The sequence below is a fragment of the Ovis aries genome, chromosome 13 (genome assembly GCF_016772045.2).
Source record: "Ovis aries strain OAR_USU_Benz2616 breed Rambouillet chromosome 13, ARS-UI_Ramb_v3.0, whole genome shotgun sequence".
Lineage (NCBI taxonomy): Eukaryota > Metazoa > Chordata > Mammalia > Artiodactyla > Bovidae > Ovis > Ovis aries.
Window position 1 is genome coordinate 38,914,325 of NC_056066.1, and position 21,431 is coordinate 38,935,755.

The 21,431-nt window shown below is 49.4% G+C and overlaps 1 protein-coding gene and 3 pseudogenes across 19 annotated transcripts in view; all 4 read left to right on the top strand.

Moving 5' to 3' along the window:
• Positions 1 to 4,263: 4,263 nt before the first annotated feature.
• LOC114117676 (U6atac minor spliceosomal RNA) lies at positions 4,264 to 4,349 on the top strand (annotated as a pseudogene).
• A 5,028-nt stretch (positions 4,350 to 9,377) lies between these two features.
• LOC101123316 (spermatogenesis-associated serine-rich protein 2-like) lies at positions 9,378 to 10,574 on the top strand (annotated as a pseudogene).
• A 30-nt stretch (positions 10,575 to 10,604) lies between these two features.
• Positions 10,605 to 11,536, top strand: LOC121816019 (spermatogenesis-associated serine-rich protein 2-like; annotated as a pseudogene).
• Positions 11,537 to 15,441: 3,905 nt separating this feature from the next.
• Positions 15,442 to 21,431, top strand: part of RIN2 (Ras and Rab interactor 2) — a 205,114-nt gene continuing 199,124 nt past the window's right edge. For 17 of the 19 annotated variants that reach the window (XM_060397495.1, XM_042229613.1, XM_042229612.1 and 14 more), the window contains exon 1: positions 15,722 to 15,892. The gene's annotated coding sequence lies outside the window, so the exon portion shown is untranslated. Of the gene's footprint in view, positions 15,559 to 15,721; positions 15,893 to 21,431 lie in introns of those variants that run through there. The other 2 variants (XM_060397492.1, XM_060397505.1) reach the window with 1 other exon arrangement.

The following is a 21,431-nucleotide window of genomic DNA, read 5'->3' on the forward strand; positions in this document are numbered from 1 at the left end:
GCCATTCTGCAGGGGTGGGCTTGACCCTGGGCTTGTGAGATGAAGCTTAGTCTGGAGGCACGGCAAGGGGGCAGGGGTTGCTGGGGTGCATAAGAGAGACCCACGCTTCTGCAAGTCCTGCTCCCATTCACTCATAAGCAGGTGGGCGGGCTGAGGGCCCAGCCAGCAGCAGGAAGAAGGGAAAGGGAGGGCTCTCCACAGGAGACATCAGCTTCGTGGAAGAAGCAGATGCTGAGGCTGGAGCCGGGCTGGGAGAGTAAGACTTCACTAGGGGATGGGAGGGTCACAGCCCCAGCCTCTGGACATCTGGAAGGTGAGCAGGGACACAGAGCGTGTGGGGGCCAGGGGTGAACCATGGCATACTTCTGCCTGTGCTGAGCCCCCCTCGGGGGCTGCTAGCTTGAGAGCAACGCCACCCTCCGCGAGCATCTGCCGTGTAAGCCCTGCGTTCGGAGACCAACAGAAAGAGAGCCCAGTAGATGTGACTCCCCACAACACCAGCATGCCTGCTGGCCCTCGCAGGGGACAGTGGGGGACGCTAAGTGTTGAACCTCCACGTCCAGGTCTCCAGAAGCACGTTTTCAGAGAGAAAGTGGATTTCCTGCAGCAGTGTGTGGAATTGAAACTCTGGATATTTCTGAAGGTCTGGGATGGTAAATGTCCTCCTTTGATAACAGAAATGATTTTAAAAAGTTATAAAGGGAAGGAGGAAAGGGAGGGAGGGAAGAGGAAGGAAAAGGCAGTAAGAAGTCTCCAGAGGGAAGGGACATTTCAGAAAAAACAAGGTTTCCAACAGGAAGTGAGTCGACATATAGCATGATCATGATTTTGAGGAATTGAAGGGGAATAAGAAGAGAATTCACTTGGCTTTGATGCTGGAAACGTTTCTCTTTACATGTCCTGGGAAGAGTGATGTTGGATTTGCAGAAAAGGAAAATTAATCTTAGCTTGTGATGAGGCTGCAAAATGAGCGCCAGTTATAATTGTGTTAATGTGGTTTGTGTTCAGTCTTTAGAATCAGCCTCTAAACCAAGTCTAGAAAACTGACTTATGGTTTCAGAGCAGGACGCACCTGTGAAAATAAGCCTGCAGCTGACAGTGAGCGTGTCTCTGAAGCCGTCACACATCTGTCCTCCCAGTCAACCCCGACGTCTTGGGCACCAGGGATCGGTTTCATGGAAGACAATTTTTCCACGGACCAGGAGGTGAAGGGATGGTTTCAGGATGATTTAAGTGCGTACCATTTATTGTGTACTTTCTTTCTATTATTATTCATTAGTTCCGCTTTAGATCATCAGGCTTTAGATCTCAGAGGTTGGGGACCCCTGCTTTACACGACCTCTCCTCTCCTCTCCCAAATCTGCTGGGTCTTCTGTCTGTTGTTTAACACACCTTGCTGGGTGCAGCTCTGTACCCTGGGCCTGGTGGTTCCCTCCCTCTCCTTTCAGCTGAGCAGATCTCCCCTTCTGCCTCCATCCTGTGTCCCTCAGCAACCCCAGTGGATGATGGCCTCACTGCCCATTTGGAGATGGTGCCTCAAGCTGACTACCCGATGGGGGAGATGAGGAATGATCTCTTAATTCTCCCTTATAAAATAAAAATGCGCGCCAAACATGCTAGCACAGGGAAATTCCAGTGTCTCCTTCGGAAAACTCTCCTAAGGTTTTCTGATCTCAGCATGGAATCTGATCTATCCTTGAATCTTCCCTGTTAGCTCAGATGGAAAAGCATTTGCCTGCAATGCAGGATACTGGGGTTCAATCCCTGGATTGGGAAGATCCCCTGAAGAAAGGCATGCAACCCCCTCCAGTATTCTTGCCTGGACAATTCCATGGACATGGAGAATTCCATGGACAGAGAAGCCTGGCTGTCTACAGCTCATGGGGTCACAAACAGACACGACTGAGCAACTAACAAACAACTACATTCTCAAATCTGACCTATTCTTGATCATTTCAACTCGCTGAACAAAAGCAACACAGACCTTTCTGTTCTGGCCATGCTCATTATGAATCACACTTAAACAGGGCACATGCCCCTTTTCTTGCCAAGAAGAGCAGAGGGACAAGCCAGTTCCCCATGAGCACCCTGCTACTTGGACACAGGCCCAGCAGTTCCCACCCTTCGCTGCAGAATGCCAGCACCTGGGAAGCTTTGGAAAATCCCAACCCGTTCAGACCAACTCCCTCAGAACCTTGGGTGCTGAGGCCCAGGCCTCAGTGTGTCTTAAAAGCTTCCCGGGTGATCCCAAAGAACAGCAAGGCTAAGGACTGCTTCACAGGCTGCAGCTTCCAGACTGTTCTAGGACTTTGGCTACATATTAGCATCACCTGAGAGCTATAAAGCTGCTGATGCAGGCACCCCACCCTGGAGACTCTAATAGGTCAGGGCTGTGACCTGAGCCTCAGGGTTTTACCAAACTCTCCAGGTGTGATGTACAACCAAGGTTGAGACTCACTGGCCTTGACCAGTATGTAACAGAGCACTGATGGGGCCGGGGAGGAGTGGGTGAGAGACCCCATACCAGGAGCTGCAGGGTCTCACCCTTGAAGGAAACCTCAGTGGAGACAAGTCAAGCCACAGGGCATGTGATGGTATTTAGTGGAACCCAGCTTTTCACTCACATCATTAGAGAACTGGGGAGTAGCTTAGGTGATCAAGTCCCACTTTTAATTAGAAGAAAGCTTCTTATTTCTGCCCTTGTTTATCCCCTGACTGCCCTGCAACAGCGCTGTGGGCCCCTGGAGCACAGCAGGGCAGCCCCAATGCCCGCCACGGTGAGGGGTCCCTGGAAAGAGGCTCCAGGACCTGAGCCCCTTGGGCATCCCTTCCTGTGGACCCCAGGGAGCGGCGGACAGAGCTTAGGGCAAGGAGTTATCTCCCAGTGCTGCTGCTTCTAGGAGTCTCCAAATGAAACCCAGAGTGGGGATGCTTCCGGTGGAAGCCAGAAATGGCGTGACCACAGTGTTCCCTAGGGCTCACGGGCCGCCCCCCTCCCCCTCAGCAGTAGGCCGAGTCCCACGAGGCAGCAAAGGGCCTCACGCTCCCCACCCTGGAGTCTGTCCTACAAGCTCTGCTTCTGTGACTTGCTTCCAGCCTACAGAACAAGGAAAAGGTATGGTTGTCACTCCCATGAATACATGTGCTAAGTCGCTTCAGTCGTGTCCGACTCTGCTACCCCATGGATTACAGCCCTGCCAGGCTCCTCTGTCCATGGGATTCTCCAGGCAAGAATACTGGAATGGTTGCCATTTCCTCCTCCAGGGGATCCTCCCCCACCCAGGAACTGAACTGTTGTCTCTTACGTCTCCTGCATTGGCAGGCAGATTCTTTACTACTGGTGCCACCTAGGAAGCCCCAGCAACTTAGCACATGTACCCCCTTGAATACATAACGACACATAAAAAACTCTGTCTTGCTAGTGATGAAATAAAATTTATACTTCAGGCAGGACAAGAAAAATTCAACATAAAATTCTCTCTCTGCATTTGTCTGGACCTCCTTCCTCCCCAGTGTGTCGTGTGCATTTGAATTACACACAAACCTTGAGTGCCTCAAAGATAAGAAGGCTTGCCCAACCGTGAAGATCAATTTTTTTCTTTCTTCTGATGCCAGCAATGCAATTTCTTACAAGAACAGTGTGTTTTCCCGGCTCTGGAGAGAGTCATGGAGACTTGCCGCTCGCTTTGCAGGTGCTTACCGGAACCGTGTGTCCAGTGAACTTTATGTAAAATATCAAGCTGTCACTTTGACATATGATCCTTTGTCTTGAAAATGTGTATGTCCTTTGTTTTCCGCTTCTAACAGGTGAAACAGTTCTCCAAGCTTTCCAAGAATCTGCTTCCCAGGTTATAATCCTCAGTTTGGCTTGAATAAAATTCCTCTTGTTTCTTCGTGATAGTGAACTGAATTCTTATCAACAGTAGAATGCGTTAGAGTGACAGACGCTCTCTGCTGGCCATGAAGAAGCAGCTGCCTCTCTGTGAACAGCCCAAGGAGACAGCCACATGCCAGGGGCCCACAGGCTGCCTCTGGGAGCTGAAGACCAAATGAACAAACAGACAGTGGCCAGGCCATAGGTAGAAAGAGAACCCTGACCCACAGTCCGCAGCAACCAGTCCAGGAAGCCCACCTATAGTAACCAGGAAGCCGGCTGCCATGTACAAGTCAGACCTGTAGGAAATCAGACCACTGTCTCTAGCCACTGGTCCAGGAAGCAAAACCATGACCCCTGTAACTACTGATCCAAAATGCCCAGAACTTGTGTTGTACGAAAGGAGAGAAAGTTAAAATTCCCTTTGACAAAACAATCAGAACTTGATTAATAACTGACAGCCTCCTGATTTTGTTCTGATTTCCAATGTGGGACCAAGCAGAGGTCAACAAGCTTCCAAGCCAGCCAGAGCTGGTCAGCTGCATCCAGTCTCCCCAGTCCAGCGGCTTCAGTCTGGGCACACCTGACCTGAAGCTGCCTCTTTTCTCCATTGTCAAGCTTCCCCACCCCTCTACCTGCCTTTGAGTCTCTGCCAAATGCAAATAATGGTGGCTGACTCCCTTGCTGTTGAAAGCTCTAAATAAATGGTCTTTCCTTGTTCCCATTTGGTCTTCACTTATTGCCACTGAGCCAAGAGCCTCAGCCACACAGCTTCGAGGAAGTGAATTCTGCCAGCAAACATACCAGCTTAGAGAACCCAGCAGAGGGTGCAGGGGTCTCAGCTGAGGACATAGCCCCCGCCAACACCTGGACTGAAGCCTCGTGAGGATGAGAAACCTGGCTAAGCTGCACCCAGACTCTTGGCCCAGGGAAACTGAGAGATGACACACACGTGTGCAGTGGTGTAACATGCAGCCACAGGGAGCTAGCACACAGATCCTGATATGCGAGGGGTGATACAGTCTGGAGCGAGCCTGGATTCTCTCCTGATACCTATGCCAGTTAGAAGGGCCAGTACCCTCAAATATCATGCCTGAGGGGGCACCACTGCCAGAAGGGCAGCAAATGTAACAACAAACACCACCTGAAGCAGAATTACCGGCACAACTCTACCAACATTTTCAAACAAGCAATGATACAAATATTAAGAAGTCAGACGTCTGATACAAGAATCAGACCTCCCACAAAAGGGAAACGGGTGGAAATATGAAAAGAACATTTTGATACAGAAAGTGACAAGTGGAATAAAGAATAGATGGATACAGGGAACTGCTTGTCGGTTCAGTGGTCAGTACTCTGTGCTTCTACTGCTGAGGGTCTAGGTTCGATCTCTGGTCGGGGAACTAATATCCTACGAACTGCATGATGCAGCAAAAAAAAAAAAAAAAAAAGGATACAAAGAACCAATGAGCAGGAAGATGTGACCCAGGACCTCTCCAAGGAGGCAGCAGAGGAGACTGGAGATGGAAGATGGAGAAGTTAAAAGGCTTAGAGGATGGAAGCTGATGTGCAGATCCAGGAGGAGACCGGGAAGGGCCTGAAGGCATGTCCATAAGTTCCCCAGAATGAAGACAGACGAGAGTCTACAGCTGGGGAAGGCACCTCACTGTGGATGAAGAAAAATTCTCAGACCCCATCACAGTGGAATTCAAACACACTGAAGACAGAGCTGCTATTTGCCAGCTTTCAGATGATGGAAGCCGACCATCTACAACGAACCAAGAATGCAGTTGACCTCAGGCTTCTCCACAGCGTACAGGGAATTTGATCTTTTGAATAAATATAACTCTGAACCTAGACCTTTATAACTCACCAAACTGTCACTGAACTATAAGGACATAACAACAACAACAAAAATCCTTGGGTCTATAAAGTCTTCAAAAGTGCACTCTGTGCCTGAGGTGCAAACATGCGAAGGACCACAGAGAAACAGCTCCTGCAAAGGCTCTGAGGCTGGAAAAAGCCCAGTGTGTCCAACAAAGAGAAGACCAGAGTCCAGGGGCAGGGAGCGGGGAGTTGGGGGACCACGGGGACCGGTGGAGGGTAGGCCTCAAGGTGGGGCACGGGGCCAGAGTATGAGTTCTCTGTTGGCTTCGAGAAGGACTTTAAATTTCCAGAAGCACTATGGGAAGCCAGATGGTGAGCAGGAAAGCAACATGACCTGACTTTGGTTCTGACTACAGTACAGCAAGTCCCCACACACGAATCAGTTCCGTTCTGAGAGCGTGTTCATGAGCCTGACAAAGTTAGTCCAGGTACCAAACCAGCTATAAAGCACCATACTGTAATAGGTTTATAATACTTTCCACATGAATGATACATTAAAAAAAAAAAAATTAATCTTATAGTACCTTGAAAAGCATCATAGTACAGTGCAATAGCTGGCATACAGGAACACATTCACATCTTTGAAAGTTTTTGACCTGAAGGTTGACTTACTGTATGTCCTTCTGCCTGCTGTGTGTACAAAGATCCTCAGAGGGCCAGACTGATGCAGTGTTTCGGGGAGGAGCCTCCTTAACTTGTGGAGTGGTGGCTCAGCCCAGGCTGGTGGGAAGGGAGACAGAGAGAAAGGGACAGATTCAGGCTACATGTTGTGGGGAAAGCAGGAAGGTGTCACTGATGTGTCTGTCGTCGGAACTAAAGAAAAAGCAAGAGTCTTGTCTTCGTAGGGTTTCAGACTGTAAGCAGGTATTTTGCAGGGATCAGTTTGCAAGGTATAGAAATACCAAATTGCTATGTTGGGCAACAGAAACTAACATAGAGCTGTGAGTCAATTACACTTCAAAAACAAACTCATAGAAAAAAAGAGATCAGATTTTTGGTTACCAGAGGCAGAGGGGAGGAGGAGGAGGGAAATTGGATGAAAATAATCAGAAGGTACAAACTTCTGGTTATAAGATAAATAAATAAACACTAGGGATACAATGTACAACATGATAAATGTAATTAACACTGCTGCATGTTATATGTGAAAGTTAAGAGTAAATCCCAAGAGTTCCCATCACAAGGAAAATATTTTCTATTTCTTTAATTTTGTATTTATAAGAGGTTTTGGCTTTTTAAAAAAAGTTATTTCCCTCCACCATAGGTGGATCTTTTAAATTTTTACTCTTTTTTGGCTGTGTGGCCTGCAGGATCTTAGTTCCCCAACCAGAGACTGAACTTATGCCCCATGTATTGGAAGCACAGGTCTTAACCACTGGACCACCAGGGAAGTCCCCTTGTATCTATCAGAGATGATGAACGTTCATAAACTGCGGTGATCATTCATGGTGTATGTAAGTCATCTGTATACTGTACACTTTAAATGTATACAGTGCTCTATGCCAATCATATCTCAATAAAACTGGAAGAAAAAAAGGTGAGAAAAAGCAAGAAATTGAGGATAAGGCAGAGATAGGGAAGTTTGGGGAGAATTTTAGGGGAGCAAATTAGGAGCTCTAACTTCAGTATGTAAACATACCGAAGTAGCTATTGAGTAGCTATTACCTCCCAGGAGTAGAAGAGGTAAGAGAGTTATCAGGTACACCAGAGGTTAGAATTGGGGTTATAGATCTGTGATCAGTGGTATAGATAAAGCGTTTAATTACCCAGAGAGTGTGAAGGGGTATGGTGCTGGGTGGGGGGCAAGCAAAAGTGCGGGGCACTCGCTGGAGTCTGGTCACACAGGAGGAGGCAGCGAAGGAGCAGGAGGAGGACTGGATCCAGAGGACATGCTGTTGGCACGGAAGCCAAGAGAAAACGGGGTTTACTTACAGGAGAGAAATTATCCTGTGTGGAGTAATCCTGGAAACATCCTGGCCGTGGTGAATGACAAAGCCGTTTCAGCCTGACATCAGGCCAAATACAGATATACAATTAATTCTCAACAGATGAGTCATGCAGAAGAAAAATAATAATTCAGTAATGTAAAAGTTTCTGTTCTGAAGTCCAGCGCCCAAAGGCTAGGAAGATCGAGGGGCCTGGGAGGTGAGCAGGGAACAGGGTGGCACAGTAAATCCCTCAGTGCCCCTGGGCCGAGTCAGGGCAGGCAGTTTTCAAATAAACCAAAGACAGCCAGAAGTCTTTACCTCTCATCCCTCCGAAACTGCTCCTGTCTCAGTAAACAGCACCGCTGTTCACTGAAGGACTCCCCTGAAACCTAAGCACCTGGGGGGTTTCTTTCCTCCCAGGGCTTCTTCAGCAGGCCGGGAGGACCCCTCCTCCCACTGGACGAGGTGTGGGGTATAAGCACACACTTGGCAAGCACACCCACACACAATTTCTAAAATGCCACCCTGCGCGTTTCACTGTAACTCAGCTGTCTCAAAGGAGACACTTTCTTTCAGTTAATGTCAACAAATACTTGCTATTTTCAAGGCACCCACCAGTTTTAATAAATTTGCTGCTGCTTGGCTAAACTCAACTAAAATGTAATCTAAATTGCATTCAGGAACTTCCTGGGCAATCCAGTGGTTGAGACTCAATCCCTGGCCAGGGAACTAAGATTCCACATGCCATGCAGAGTGTGGCCAATTATAAATAAATAAATCTAAACTACACCCAAACATAACCCAGGAGAGACATATAAACAAGCATGCCCTGGGGACTCTACGTGCACGGTGTAGGGAGGCAAACTTTCCCTCTGTTCTCTTAGAGTCTCTGGCTGGGCCCAAGACTTAAGCGGCCATAAAACAGACTGACAGAAGTAAAGCATACGAATTCTATTTTTACACATGCATAGCAGCCTTTGCAGGATCACCACCAAAGTGATTAAGCCTAAGTGCTTATATATTTCGTTGAACAAAGAGTAATTGTGGGAAAGTAACTGAAATTATGAGGAAGCAAAGAGAGGATAAGGGTTCTTTTCATCAGGTTTGTACAGATTCTTCTTGGCTTCATGCCTGCTAAGTTACTTCAGTTGTGTCCGACTCTGTACCACCCCATGGACTGTAGCCCGCCAGGCTCCTCTGTCCGTGGGATTTCCCAGGCAAGGATACTGGAGTGGGTTGTCATTTCCTTCTCCAGGGGAATCTTCCTGACACAGGGATCAAACACACATCTCTAACGTCTCCTGCACTGGCAAGCAGGTTCTTTACCACTAGCACCACCTGGGAAGCCCTTCATATATTCATCAAATAACCAGAGTGCCTAGAACAGTGTCTGCCTCCTAGTACAGAATCATAACTGAATACAGGATGGAATGAACCACTCTGGCTAAAACAAGAGCTATACTTTTCAAATGCCCAAAGAAAATATGAAGAGAGAAAGTACAGTCAGTTTTACCAAAAAAGCACAGAACTCAGGAAGTGGCAGGGGATTATAAAACCCCCACATCATAAAACGAGACGGCAAAAATTGAAAGAACTTCATCAGTTGGGTTTAAAAAGAAAATTCAATTATATAAATGTTGCTTCAAAAAGACTCATCATAACAAAAAGATGCAAAAAGATTTAAAATAGCCTTTCCTCTTCTCAGACCCCAGAGCGTCCGGAACGCAGAGCCGGAACTGGGGAACGCGGCAACTGCAGGGGCCCAGGATAGAATCTCCCTGGAAAAAGAGACATGAATGTCTACAGTGATATTTCTTGGCACGGATTTGATGTGAGAGATGAAAAGGAGATCGACGGCTAGTGAACAGGATTTCAAATGACCAAGATTTTATATTTATCACCTCCAACTACAGCCTTCGGTTGCCTCCTTTTCAATCAAAGATAACTACAGTCAGAACCAAGGCAAGGCAAAATAATACTTTTCTATTGCAATTTTTGAGATTAAAGAAACCTGAAATGTCTAGGAAACAAAACCAGAAGGATTCACCAGGATTCATTTTTGATTTGCAGTCCGATACGGTACTGGCCCAAGGAGGAGCTTTTGAAAACATGAAAGGAAAGATAAATGCAGTGCGTGCAATAGTTCCCAATAAGAGTAACAGTGAAATTATCCTGGTTTTGCAGCACTTTGATAATTGTGTGGACAAAAGAGTACAAGCATTCATGGAAGGTAGTGCCAGTGAAGTACTCAAAGAATGGACAGTAACAGGCAAGAAAACGAACAAAAAGAAGAAAAGCAAGCCAAAACCTGCAGCAGAACCAGGTAATAGTATCCCAGATTCGAATAAATCGGTTTCCATTCAAGAGGAACAATCTGCGCCCTCCTCAGAGAAAGGTGGTATTAATGGTTATCATGTCAAAGGTGCCATCAGTGACACTGAGTCTCTGGACTCACTCAGTGAAGGTATGGAGACACTTTCCATAGAAGCCAGAGAACTGGAGGATCCTGAGTCTGCAACACCAGAGATGCTGGATAGAACAGGATCCATGCTGGAGAATGATGTCTCTGATTTTGAGGCCAGATCTTTGACTATGCCCTCTACTCAGAATTCTCAACAAAATAGGAACGTTGCCAAGTCTCTCTCAAGAACTACTATAGGACCTCAGCTTTAAATCTAGGCATGGAAGATATTCCCCTCTCTTTCACCACCAAAAGCTTGGTTCTAATATTGAAAAATCTGTGAAAGACCTCCAGCGCTGCACAGTGTCTCTTGCACGATATCGAGTTGTAGTTAAAGAAGAGATGGATGCTTCTATTAAGAAAGTGAAACGAGCTTTTGCTGAATTGCAGATGGGGTCACACAGAGTCGGACACGACTGAAGTGACTTAGTAGCAGCAGCAGCAGAGCTGTTTAATGGATTGGGAAGTGGCATTGCTTGCTGAAATGGACAAAGAGAAAGGTGAAATAATGGAAATTTTGCCTAGCCGTCAAAAGAAAACCGAACTTCTAAAGAAAATGACTGATGTGGCTGTTCGGATGTCAGAAGAGCAGTTGGTTGAGCTCAGAGCTGTTATCAAGCACTTTGTTAGTGAACGTAAATATGATGAGGATCTGGGACGAGTGCCCCGATTCACCTGTGACGTGGAGACCCTGAAGAAGAACACTGATTCATTTGGACAAGTATCCCATCCAAAGAACAGCTATTCAACATGATCTCGGCGTAGCTTGGTTACATCTATGTCTGAGTAACCCGTGTGATGCCTCTGCTCCCAGCCTTACAAGTGCTAACAAGAAAACCTCGGCACCAGGGGAGACGCCTACAGCCACACCAAACTCCAGTGGCTGATCCTACCGGCCTCATCGAGAGGTACTGCCAGGAGGACAAGGCTGCAGGCCACAAGGCCCACAGTCCAGTGACCCCACCAACCAAGGGCGACACGACAGCGTGGGCTGTTACAGAAACAGCTCATGGTATTCATCTGCTTCCAGGTACCAGAGTGCTCCACCCCAGGCACCAGGAAACGCTAGTGAACGGGGCCAGGCTCACTCTGCAGGGACCAATGGGACTGGAGCCAGCATGGAGCCCAGCCCACCCAAGCCCTCATTCAGGAAGGGGCTCCCCCAGTGCAAACCTAGGACCTCTCAGCCTGAAGTTGTGAACTCCTGAGGAAAATTCCCGCCAGTCTCTCTCTTCTTTCCCACACAATCCAACTTGGTAACTGGACTTTAGGAAACTTCTAGTTAGATTTAATAACAAAAAGAAGTTTACGCATATCACTTTTTATGCCATTCTAAATATTTTGGTTTCTTCTCTCCTCATTTCCTCTTTACCATTTTTGGAAGGGAAGCTTTCCCCCCCCACCCCCGCCGCCCCTTGACCTTTCCCAGTGATATGGATTGATTCTGATTGGTCATTTCCACCAGAAATCACAGGCAACGGTTGCCAGGTTTCCCAGGGCTCCAGGCCTTCCGGAGGCCTGAAGAAGCCTTCCTCAGCCAACCCGACTGTCCAGGCGTTCAGGAGGAGATGGATCACAGCTGGTCTTGCTGCCTTTCTGTCTAAGCAGGAGCCACACGTGCCTGTCGAGTTCCGTGTAAACACCAGGAGAGGCAGAGAGGGGGTTGTGTACAGCCCTGAATTGGCCAGAAAAGGGGGAATTGAATAGGTGAAAATGGAAGAACCCTGGGACACACTTGAGAATCTGCCTGTGCTCCTAAACTGTGCGTGAGACTGACACTCAGATCGTGGTTTTAGACTCTTGCTTGGCACCATGGCTTAACCTGCGGTTTCTTCCATATGCCCAAGCCTTGTTTTATATTACCTTAGGCTGCAAACCGGGAGAAGGCAATGGCACCCCACTCCAGCACTCTTGCCTGGAAAATCCCATGGACAGAGGAGCGTGGTGGGCTGCAGTCCATGGGGTCGCTGAGGGTCAGACATGACTGAGCGACTTCACTTTCACTTTTCACTTTCCTGCATTGGAGAAGGAAATGGCAACCCACTCCAGTATTCTTGCCTGGAGAATCCCAGGGACGGGGGAGCCTGGTGGGCTGCCGTCTATGGGGTCACACAGAGTCAGACACGACTGAAGTGACTTAGCAGCAGCAGGCTGCAAACCAGTCTAGGGAACTCTATGGGAAAGTAGCATTAATTCAAGGGAAAAAAGTATTTCTTCATTTCAGTGTTTGAAGATTTGTGTTGCTATTGTTCTCCCTCTTTCCTGATTCCCATTCTGACCCTGAACCAAATTTATAGCAATATAATTAGTGTTAATCTAAGGTGTCAACCATCCAAAAATTGCTGCAGTCAATCTTTAGAGTTTAATAAATTAAAACAATTGCATAAATGTTAAAAAGATTTAAAATAGAGGATAGACTAAAAAATGTATTGAATGTAAACACAAAGAAAGTGGGGGTCATAGTATGAATTTCAGAATAAATCAGGACAAACACATTTAATAGGGCAAAGGAGGCTTATTATACTGATAACTGCCATCCATTGTAAAAGCATAGTACGCACAAATATTTATGTACTGGGTAACAGCATGACAATGTTAGAATACAAGAGGTAGAAAATGCAAAGGAAAATGTCGGAACTCCAGTTGAAATGGGAGATGATCATTTTATTCAGGAATGGGATAGGGGAGAAAGCAGGATATAAATTAGAAGACTGGCAAAGAAAAGTATAAAAGTAAATGACACAAACAATTAGAATAAATGCAAAAGATGAATTCACATTTAATTAGTTGGCGTTTGAGTTTAGGAATAAACAGTTTTGAACAACTACTATATGCTAAGTATGAACTAGATTATGGGGGGCATTAATAAGCCTTTTCTGATAAATATGGAATTTTTTTCAAAATAGATCATATACTAGGTCACAAAGAACGCCTCAAATAATTTCAGGGTGGCTATGGGGATTGATCAAGGTAACGTTACCCATTTACCATTGCAGATGCATAAATAAAGAGAAGCCATCATTATCACTGTGATGCTCAGGACACTCACCTCTATTTGCCCTGCTCAACACAGGAAAGAAACAAACTGCTAAGTTGCCAGCTCTGGGCAATGCTTCCAGACCAGGGCTGCTTGGTTTACTCTGGAAGGGAAATAACTTCATTAGAAATGTCGTTTTCTTGGCTGGCTGGTCCTCAGCTGACAGCAGTGCCCCCAGAGCACTTGTGATCTCTGCGGCTGACTGGAGTGCACACTGCAGCCTCCAGGGACCCGGGTGGGGGGAGCCCAAACCTGCCAAGTGTGAGTATATCCCTGAGAGGGTCCAAGTTTCGTTATTTTTAAAAAGGTTTTTTCCCCCTACCCCCGGAGTTTTCTCTGACCACCTGTCTCAAATCACAGCCTCCCTAGCACCCTCTCTTTCCCTCCCCGGGTTCATTTTTCCTCCACGGCACATTTCATCAACCATGTCACATATCTTCCTTGTTTGTCTGGTTTATTGACTTTCTCCCCACGAGACTGAGGGTTCTAGGAGAACACAATGTTTTGTCTGTTTGGTTCCCTGCTGTAGCCCCAAAGCCTACAACAGAGCTTGGCACGTACACAGTTGCTACTCAGTAAACAGTTTGGCTGAGTAACCCCCAAATCCATCTCTACGGTAGAATGTTTACCTGGGGGGAATACGGCCTAATGGGTCCCAAGTTCTGGGATACATCGAGCCTGTGTCCACAAGATGAATGAAGTTTTCAAGAGGGTGCTAGAAAGGGAGAAAAGGAAAAGAACAGGAAGAAAGGAGCAGAGGCCGTACCTGTTCCGTATTTACCTTGGGTTGTCTACAAAACACAGTCATTCCTGGTGGAGGAAGGGAGGGAAGGGGGAGAGATGTGGGGCCAGGTCTGCCTCTGTCTGCTTCTCCCTTCTTCCAGTGTATCCAACCGCAGAGGAATTCCTGACACTTTCACCTGCAAAACCAGTAAGAATCCATACTTCACCTCTGCTCTGGCCACCTTTGTCTCAGTCTGAGATCATTTCAAGTCTCCTAACTTGTTTCCACCTTTGCCCCTTGCAGTGAACTTTCCGGTACAACATCAGACCCATTTTTCAGCAATGTAGCCAAACCACATTACCCTCCATGTAGACTCTCGTGATTTCTACCCAGCAGCTCAGAGCCTCTACCCCTAGTCCTCTTTGCAGGTAATTCCTTTCCTCACCTGCCTGAATCCCACCTGCTCAGGCCGGCCTCCTCAGAGCACCCCAGACACAAGGACTCCCCAGCCTGCTTACTTTGTCTCCAGTTCCCACTGCTGACGACCTCTACAGCCCAGATAATTAACTGACTGATGCTCATGGGTCACCCTCTGCCCCTGCATCCACCCCACCCCTGTCCAAGTAGGTCAGTTCCACCAAGGGCAGGGAGATCTTTGTTTGGAATCAATAACAAAGATCTTTTGGTCTTTTGTCCTCTAGCTCATCCCCAAACATTACAGCAGTGCCTGGCACAAAAGCAGGTGCTCAATTATTCATGGAATGGTTGACTTGGAACAGAAGACAGGCACAGTGGGTTCGGTCTTCCTGGGAGCCTAGCTGAATACAAAGGATAAATTTGGGGATTTTTAGAAGGCAGGATTCACAAGAACCACCACCGGTGAAATGCAGGCCTCCTCTTGGGCTACTGGTCTGGGGCAAACGGACACAAAATATAAGGTTTCTGTCCGTTGGCTTCCTTTTTCTGCTCTGTCCAAAACGGGTGTCTCTGAATTGTTCTTTTGTTTGTTTTTGAGACACCAGCTACTTTGGTAACCTTTAGGTATTTCTTTCTAGCGGGGAAGTGAGAGAACTTCCCCTTGCCAGGGACTCGCCAGACCACTGCTGGTTCGGGGCGGTGAACCCGCCCGCACCCCCTCGCCTCTCTGCCTGTGCGCGTCGCCCCAACCAGGAGTGAGAAAGGTCTCCCAGCGCGGAGCCAAACCACATCCTCGCACTTCCGCGGGCCAGGGGCTGGGCTGCTCATGCAGAAACAAACCCTGGCGGCCCCCTACCCAGTGAAGACGAGCACAACACCGCGCGGCAGGCACCTGGCGCGTTCAAAGCGGGGACAAAGCGCCGCGCCCCACTCGGGCCTCCGGGACTAGGGCTCCCAGCCTGCGCGGCGGATCGGGGTCCGTGGCGGGGCGGTGGGGCTCGTTCCGTGGAGGGGGGTGCACGCGTTCGTGCAGCCGGGGACATGAGCAGATCGAAAGGGGACGCTGGGCCTTGTCTTCGGGAACAACAGCCTGGCCCTCCCCGGGGGAGCGAGCAAAGCGCGGCGGCGGCGCCGAGGCGGGTCGGGAGCCGGGCCAGCGGGGTTCGCGCCGGGTTAGATCAACTTTCTGCCGCAGCTCTCCGCCCTGCCGCCGGGGCGCCGGCTGCCGGGGTGAGCGTAGAGGCTGCGCGTCCCGGGGCGCAGGGTGGGCGGTACGGGGTGGGGGAGGGGGAAGGGCGGGGGTGGACCCGGGTCGCGCAGGCGCCTTCCTCGCCCCCTCGGCTCCCCCGCCCCATCGCTCCAGAGTTCGGGAGGGCGGCTGGGGGAGGGGGATGACCCGCGCTGGAGCCGAGGGAGGACGCGAGGCAGACACAAAGCCCTTCCCTCGCCTGCCTCCTCTTCCTCCGCCAACAGCGCCTCCCGGGCGGGGAAAGTCAGCCCGGCGCCGGTCCGCGGGGCTCAGGTCGCCCCCCTCTCCGAGACCTGCGGGGAGGGCCTGCGCGAGGTAAGGGGCGGCGGCAGCGGAGACCCCACCCCCTGGACCTGCACCCCAAGCGCCCGGAGACCCCCCCCCTCCAACAGGCGCACGCCGGCAGGGGCTCTGCAGGGTTCAGGGCGCAGGGTGCTAGTCTTCGCACGCTCCTCCCCTCCGGAGGAGACCTGGGGGGCCTGGCAATCGGGCGGCTGTGGGGTCGTGGGGACGCATGGGGAAGGGGGCACCAGGGAGTAGGGGCGCCGGGACTGGGCCAGGGTGGTCTTTCCCAGCGGGATTCCTCCCGGGGCCTCTGCGCGGAGGGTAGTGGGACACCGCGGCTGCAGGCGCGGGGGCTCGGGGTGCGCGCGCGGACGGCGGACGGCCGCCGGGACGTGAATGGAGTTGGACCCGCGGGGATGCAGACGGCCTGTCAAGTGCGCCCTGCGCCGCGCAACCTGGAGCGGGGGTCGCAAGCCCGGGGCAGACCGGGTCGGCGCGCTCGGCCAGTGGTAGGGGCAGACGCTCTGGCTAGAGATTTCCTCCCCTCACCCACTCCCCCGGGGGAGAGGCCGGCCGGGGGACGAAGGGGCTGTCGCCGTGATTGATGGCGGTGCGGCAGGCGGAGGAGCCTAGGGTTCCTGAGCGGAAGGGAGGGGGTCACTCTCACACTTTGAAGCTTCCACGCCCCTCCATCCCCGGGCTCGGTCTCCACACTTGGACTCGGCTCCCACCAGCGCAGTGTCCACCCACCCGCGCCCCTCGCCCCCGACGGCCGCGGAACTTCGGAGAGTTTGCAGAATTCAACTTTAAAGCCTGTGATGTGTTGCCAAGAAATACAGGCGAGACTGACCCCGCCGCCCCCTCGGGCCCTCACCGGCGCCTCGTTTCTCTAGTGGAGGAGGAGTGCAGGGGAGTGCAGGGGGGGTTCCTAACTCAGGACAGAAAGCCACGAAAACCCGAAAGCTGGGGGGCTGTATTTTCTTGCAGCCCTGAGGGTTTCAGGCACAGTGGGGTTTCTTAGGAACGTGCTGTCAGCTGGAAGGAAACCCCAGGGCACTCTTCCGACCAACAGGACTTTGTAAATATTGCAGCAAACACAAACAGCTGGCGGAACTCGGTCATTAACAAAAATAATATTTTAATGCACTGTTGAAAACCATCAAATTTTATGTGAAAAATCCCCTGAACAAAATGTCAACGTTTTACATCAAGACTGGCTGTGGTTATGACCTTGCGTCACTGTGCGGTGGAAACAGTGTTTCCAACCGCCCTGTTTGTCTAGACCCCACCTGGGGGTTTCTGAGCCTTGGCAGAGTGGCATGCTGCAGTTTAGGCAGTGCGGCTTTATACTGAATATATAGTCGTGTTCTTTTGTTTTTACTATGGCTCTAAAAAACAAGATAGTTGATTTACACTGTTGTGTTAGTTTCAAGTGTACAGCAAAGTTAGACACAGAGATACTTTCTTTTTCGGATTATTTTCCCATGTAGGTTATGCTTTTTGACTGTGGAACTGGGGCTATTTTACCCAGTTCAAGTATGCGAGAGTATTTTTATGAGTGCACATAGAGGTGGGCATTTCCTTTTTGGCCTCCAATTCCAGTTCTGTCTCTAGAACAAACATGCATTGTCCCTGCCTTGGCACCTCCACAGCATCGTGGCCTCGGATTGAGGGGGGCGGGGGTGGGGCTCCTATTCGGGACTCCAGAAAGAACACTGGTGGTTGACAGGAGCTTTGTGGTTTGGGGACTCTGCTCTCAGCCTTTGGAGGCTGGGGACAGGAGGACGCCCTGCTACTGTGACCTCCTTTGTCTGGAGACCCTCTCCCTGCTGCAAACATGTTCTCTAAGGGAAGAAGGAGATCTAAAATAGCCCTCCCTTCCCGCCCCCCCCCCCATGCAGAAATAGATGCAAGCAGCTTGACTCCCTCTAGAGCTGCAGGTATGTGTTTGTTTAGAAAGAATGTCTAAGCAGCCCTCCCCTAAACCCACCCCAGGTCCCCCTCCCAGTTTGCCAAAAATCCTCCCCCTCCTCTTGGAGGAGACAGATAAAACTCATTTCTCCTCTGTCTGGGGGTATGCAGCCCTGAGAGGTCGGCCACAGTTGGGCCCAATTAGCACAGGCACTGCCCACATTCCACCAGAGGCTCTGTCCTGTTCCTCGTGTCAATCCAGGTCTGATGATGCTGCCAGATTCCTAGTAGTTTCAGCTGAACTCCGGCCGCCTTTCCCTGGTCAGGCACCCGAAGTCCTTGGGTATGTATTGTGCGTGCATGTTCGCTCAGTCCTGTCTGACTCTTTGCAACCCCATGGAGCGTAGCTCACCAGGCTCCTCTGTCCGTGGGATTCTGCAGGCAAGAATACTGGAGTGGGTTGCCATTTCCTACTGCAGGGGCTCTTTCCAACTGGGGGTTCTAACCTGCGTCTTCTGCGCATCCTTTGTCTCCTACGTTGGCAGGCTGATTCTTTACCACAGAGTCACCTGGGAAGCAATTACTTTTGAGCCGTATTCAGTGGCCCCTGCTCGACCTCTGTCTTTGAATTTCCTAAGGTTGAAAGCCAAGCTCTTACTGCCTAACACTTCGTGAAGTTTCCTTCTGTAAAAAGCATTTGGAGGAGTTGCAGAGCAATAAGTATATCCTTATCAGATACTCATATTATTCTAGGGCTTTATAAAATGCTTTTCCAGATAATATCACAGTTATTTGTCACAACAACACTAATAATTCCATTTGGTAGGTAGAAAAACAGAGGCCTGGGCAGGTCAAAGCACCAAAGTTGGAAGCAGAGCCCCAGGCCCAGAACTCATTTAGCGGAACCACTGCTGACTTGCTGGAGGTGGCCAGACTCAGATACACACACACCATGAAGTGTATGTCCGGAACAGAATTTACACAGTGGTGTGTTCAGAGGCACTTTTCCAGAGAAATTACTACAGAGTCACAGGGGTAAAATGTTTTAGAGAAGTAAGAGGGTTAAGCAGGGTTTCCCCTGCAGGACTTTTCAGTGCTGTTATTATTATGTGCATCGGGACTCTTCAGGAGGACTCCGTAATACGGAATGTTTGCCGACTTCATTTGGCCCCAGAACCAGGAAGCGTCTTCCGGATCCAGCATTCTTAAGGGGTCCACTTGGGGAAATTGCTTAGTTCATGCAAAACCTCCTAACGTCTAGGCAGTGTTCAAGGAACACTAGTGCACAGAAGAGTAAAAATATATGTTCTGGACATTTAAAAGGCAGAGTAATCCCCCCTTGTAAATTTAGAGTGAATGGTTGGCTCGCCAGCTTCTATGCATCTGATTAGTCTTCCCAGGTGGTGCTAGGTGGGTAAAGAACCCACCTGCCAATGCAGGAGACCTCGGAAACATGGGTTTGATCTCTGTGGGGTCAGAAGGATCCCCTGGAGGAGGGAACTGAAACCCACTCCAGTATTCTTACCTAGAGAATTCCACGGACAGAGGAGCTTGGCTACAGTCCCTGGGGTCTCAAAGAATCAGACATGACTGAAGTAACTTAGCATTTGCACACGCATGCATCTGATTAACATGAATCAGTACTCCCCCATCCCACGCCTGGGTGTGATCAGGTCTGAGGGACCTGGAGTTCTTCGGTCAGCAGTGCAAACAGGCCCTAGTGAGTGGGCTCCCTGGGCTGCGTAAGCAGGCAGAGCTCACCCAGCCTCCCCGAACAGTGCCTCAGAAGCCCCCAATTCAGACACACCCATTGCTGGCAGTTGTTTTTGAATCAGAGCTTGCCTGCGATCTATTAGGTACTTTTCACCCATTGGTACCCCTGGCTATTCAGGCTGAATAGAGGATTCTAGTGTGTATTTCAGGGATTCAGAGGAGAGTGGTGGGCTAGGAGGAGCCTTGGGAAAGATGATACTGTGATCAGACAGGCTGGGTGAATTTAACATCTATCTGCATTTGGGTGGAGACATTTCTAGGTCTCCAGTGCTGAGCAGATGTGTCTGCAGATTTGTTTCATAGGTTATTCCAAAGATTAGAAGATATGTGGGCTCCTTTAGAGATCTGTATTTAATAGGATGGTGTCACAGAGGTCAAGGAAAGGAATGTTTTGAGAAAAATGGACCAATCAGATGGGGTGGGTATTCCTGAGTGAGCGTGTGTGTGTGTCCTTCTGCATGTGTGGAGAGTGGGGAAGAAATACTGAGTGTGACTTCTAACCTGTTGAGTTTAAAAGTCTTGTATGTTACCTCGATAGAAATTGTCAGTGAAGAGCCAGAGTTGGGGAGTTACCGGGATGCTGAGGGGACCAGAGTGGGGCAGTCAGTGAACTAACCCAGGGACAGGCCACAGGACAAGTAGAATGGGTCAAGGCAGAACCTAGAGGCCCATGTCCAGGGGCCTGGAAGGGAAGAGAAAGCGCCTGCATTGATGGTGAGTCGGACCATTCAGAACTTGTTGTGACTGGCCAGGACCCAGACTACCCCCAGTTTGTGAATTTTTTTCTAACAAACAACTTTATATTAATTTCATGTATGTAGCATCTGTCACTATACAGTTACAGAATTTTTTTGTGTGTGATGAGAACTTTTAAGATCTATTTTAGCAACTTCCTTGATAGCTCAATTGGTAGAGAATCTGCCTGCAATGCAGGAGACCCCGGTTCGATTCCTGGGTCAGGAAGATCCGTTGGAGAAGGGAATGCAACCCACTCCAGTATTCTTGGGCTTCCCTTGTGGCTCAGCTGGTAAAGAATCCACCTGCAAAAAGTGCGGGAGACCTGGGTTCGATCTCTGGGTTAGGAAGATCCCCTGGAGAAGGGAAAGGCTACCTTCTTTAGTATTCTGGCCTGGAGAATTCCATGGGGTCGCAAAGAGTTGGACACAGCTGAGTGACTTTCACTTAGCAACTTTGAAATATGCAATACAGTATTATTAACTGTAGTCAGCATGCTGTTCACTGCATTCTCTGACTTACCTATTTTATACCTGGAGGTTTGCACCTTTTGACCACCCTCACCCATTTCATCCCCTGTCCCTAGCCCCTGCACCTGCGACTTGCAACCAGCAGTCTGTCTTCTTCATCTATGAGCTTGGCTGTGTGTGTGTTTTTTAAAAATTCCACATATAAGTGAGATTATAAGGTGTTTGTCTTTCTTTATCTGACTTATTTCACTTAGTTGGATGCCCTCAAGGTCCATTCATGTTTTGCAAATGGCAGGATTTCACTCTTTTTGATGGCTAGATAATGCTCTATTGTATATATGTACCACATTCTTGAGAGTCCCTTGGACTGCAAGGAGATCCAGCCAGTCCATCCTAAAGGAGATCAGTCCTGGGTGTTCATTGGTAGGACTGATGTTGAAGCTGAAACTCCAGTACTTTGGCCATCTGATGTGATTCGTTGACTCGGTAGAAAAGACCCTGATGCTGAAAGATTGAGGGCAGGAGGAGAAGGGGACGACAGAGGATGAGATGGTTGGATGGCATCATCGACTCAATGGACATGGGTTTGGGTGGACTCTGGGAGTTGATGATGGACAGGGAGGCCTGGCGTGCTGTGGTTTATGGGGCTGCAAAGAGTCAGACACGACTGAGTGACTGAA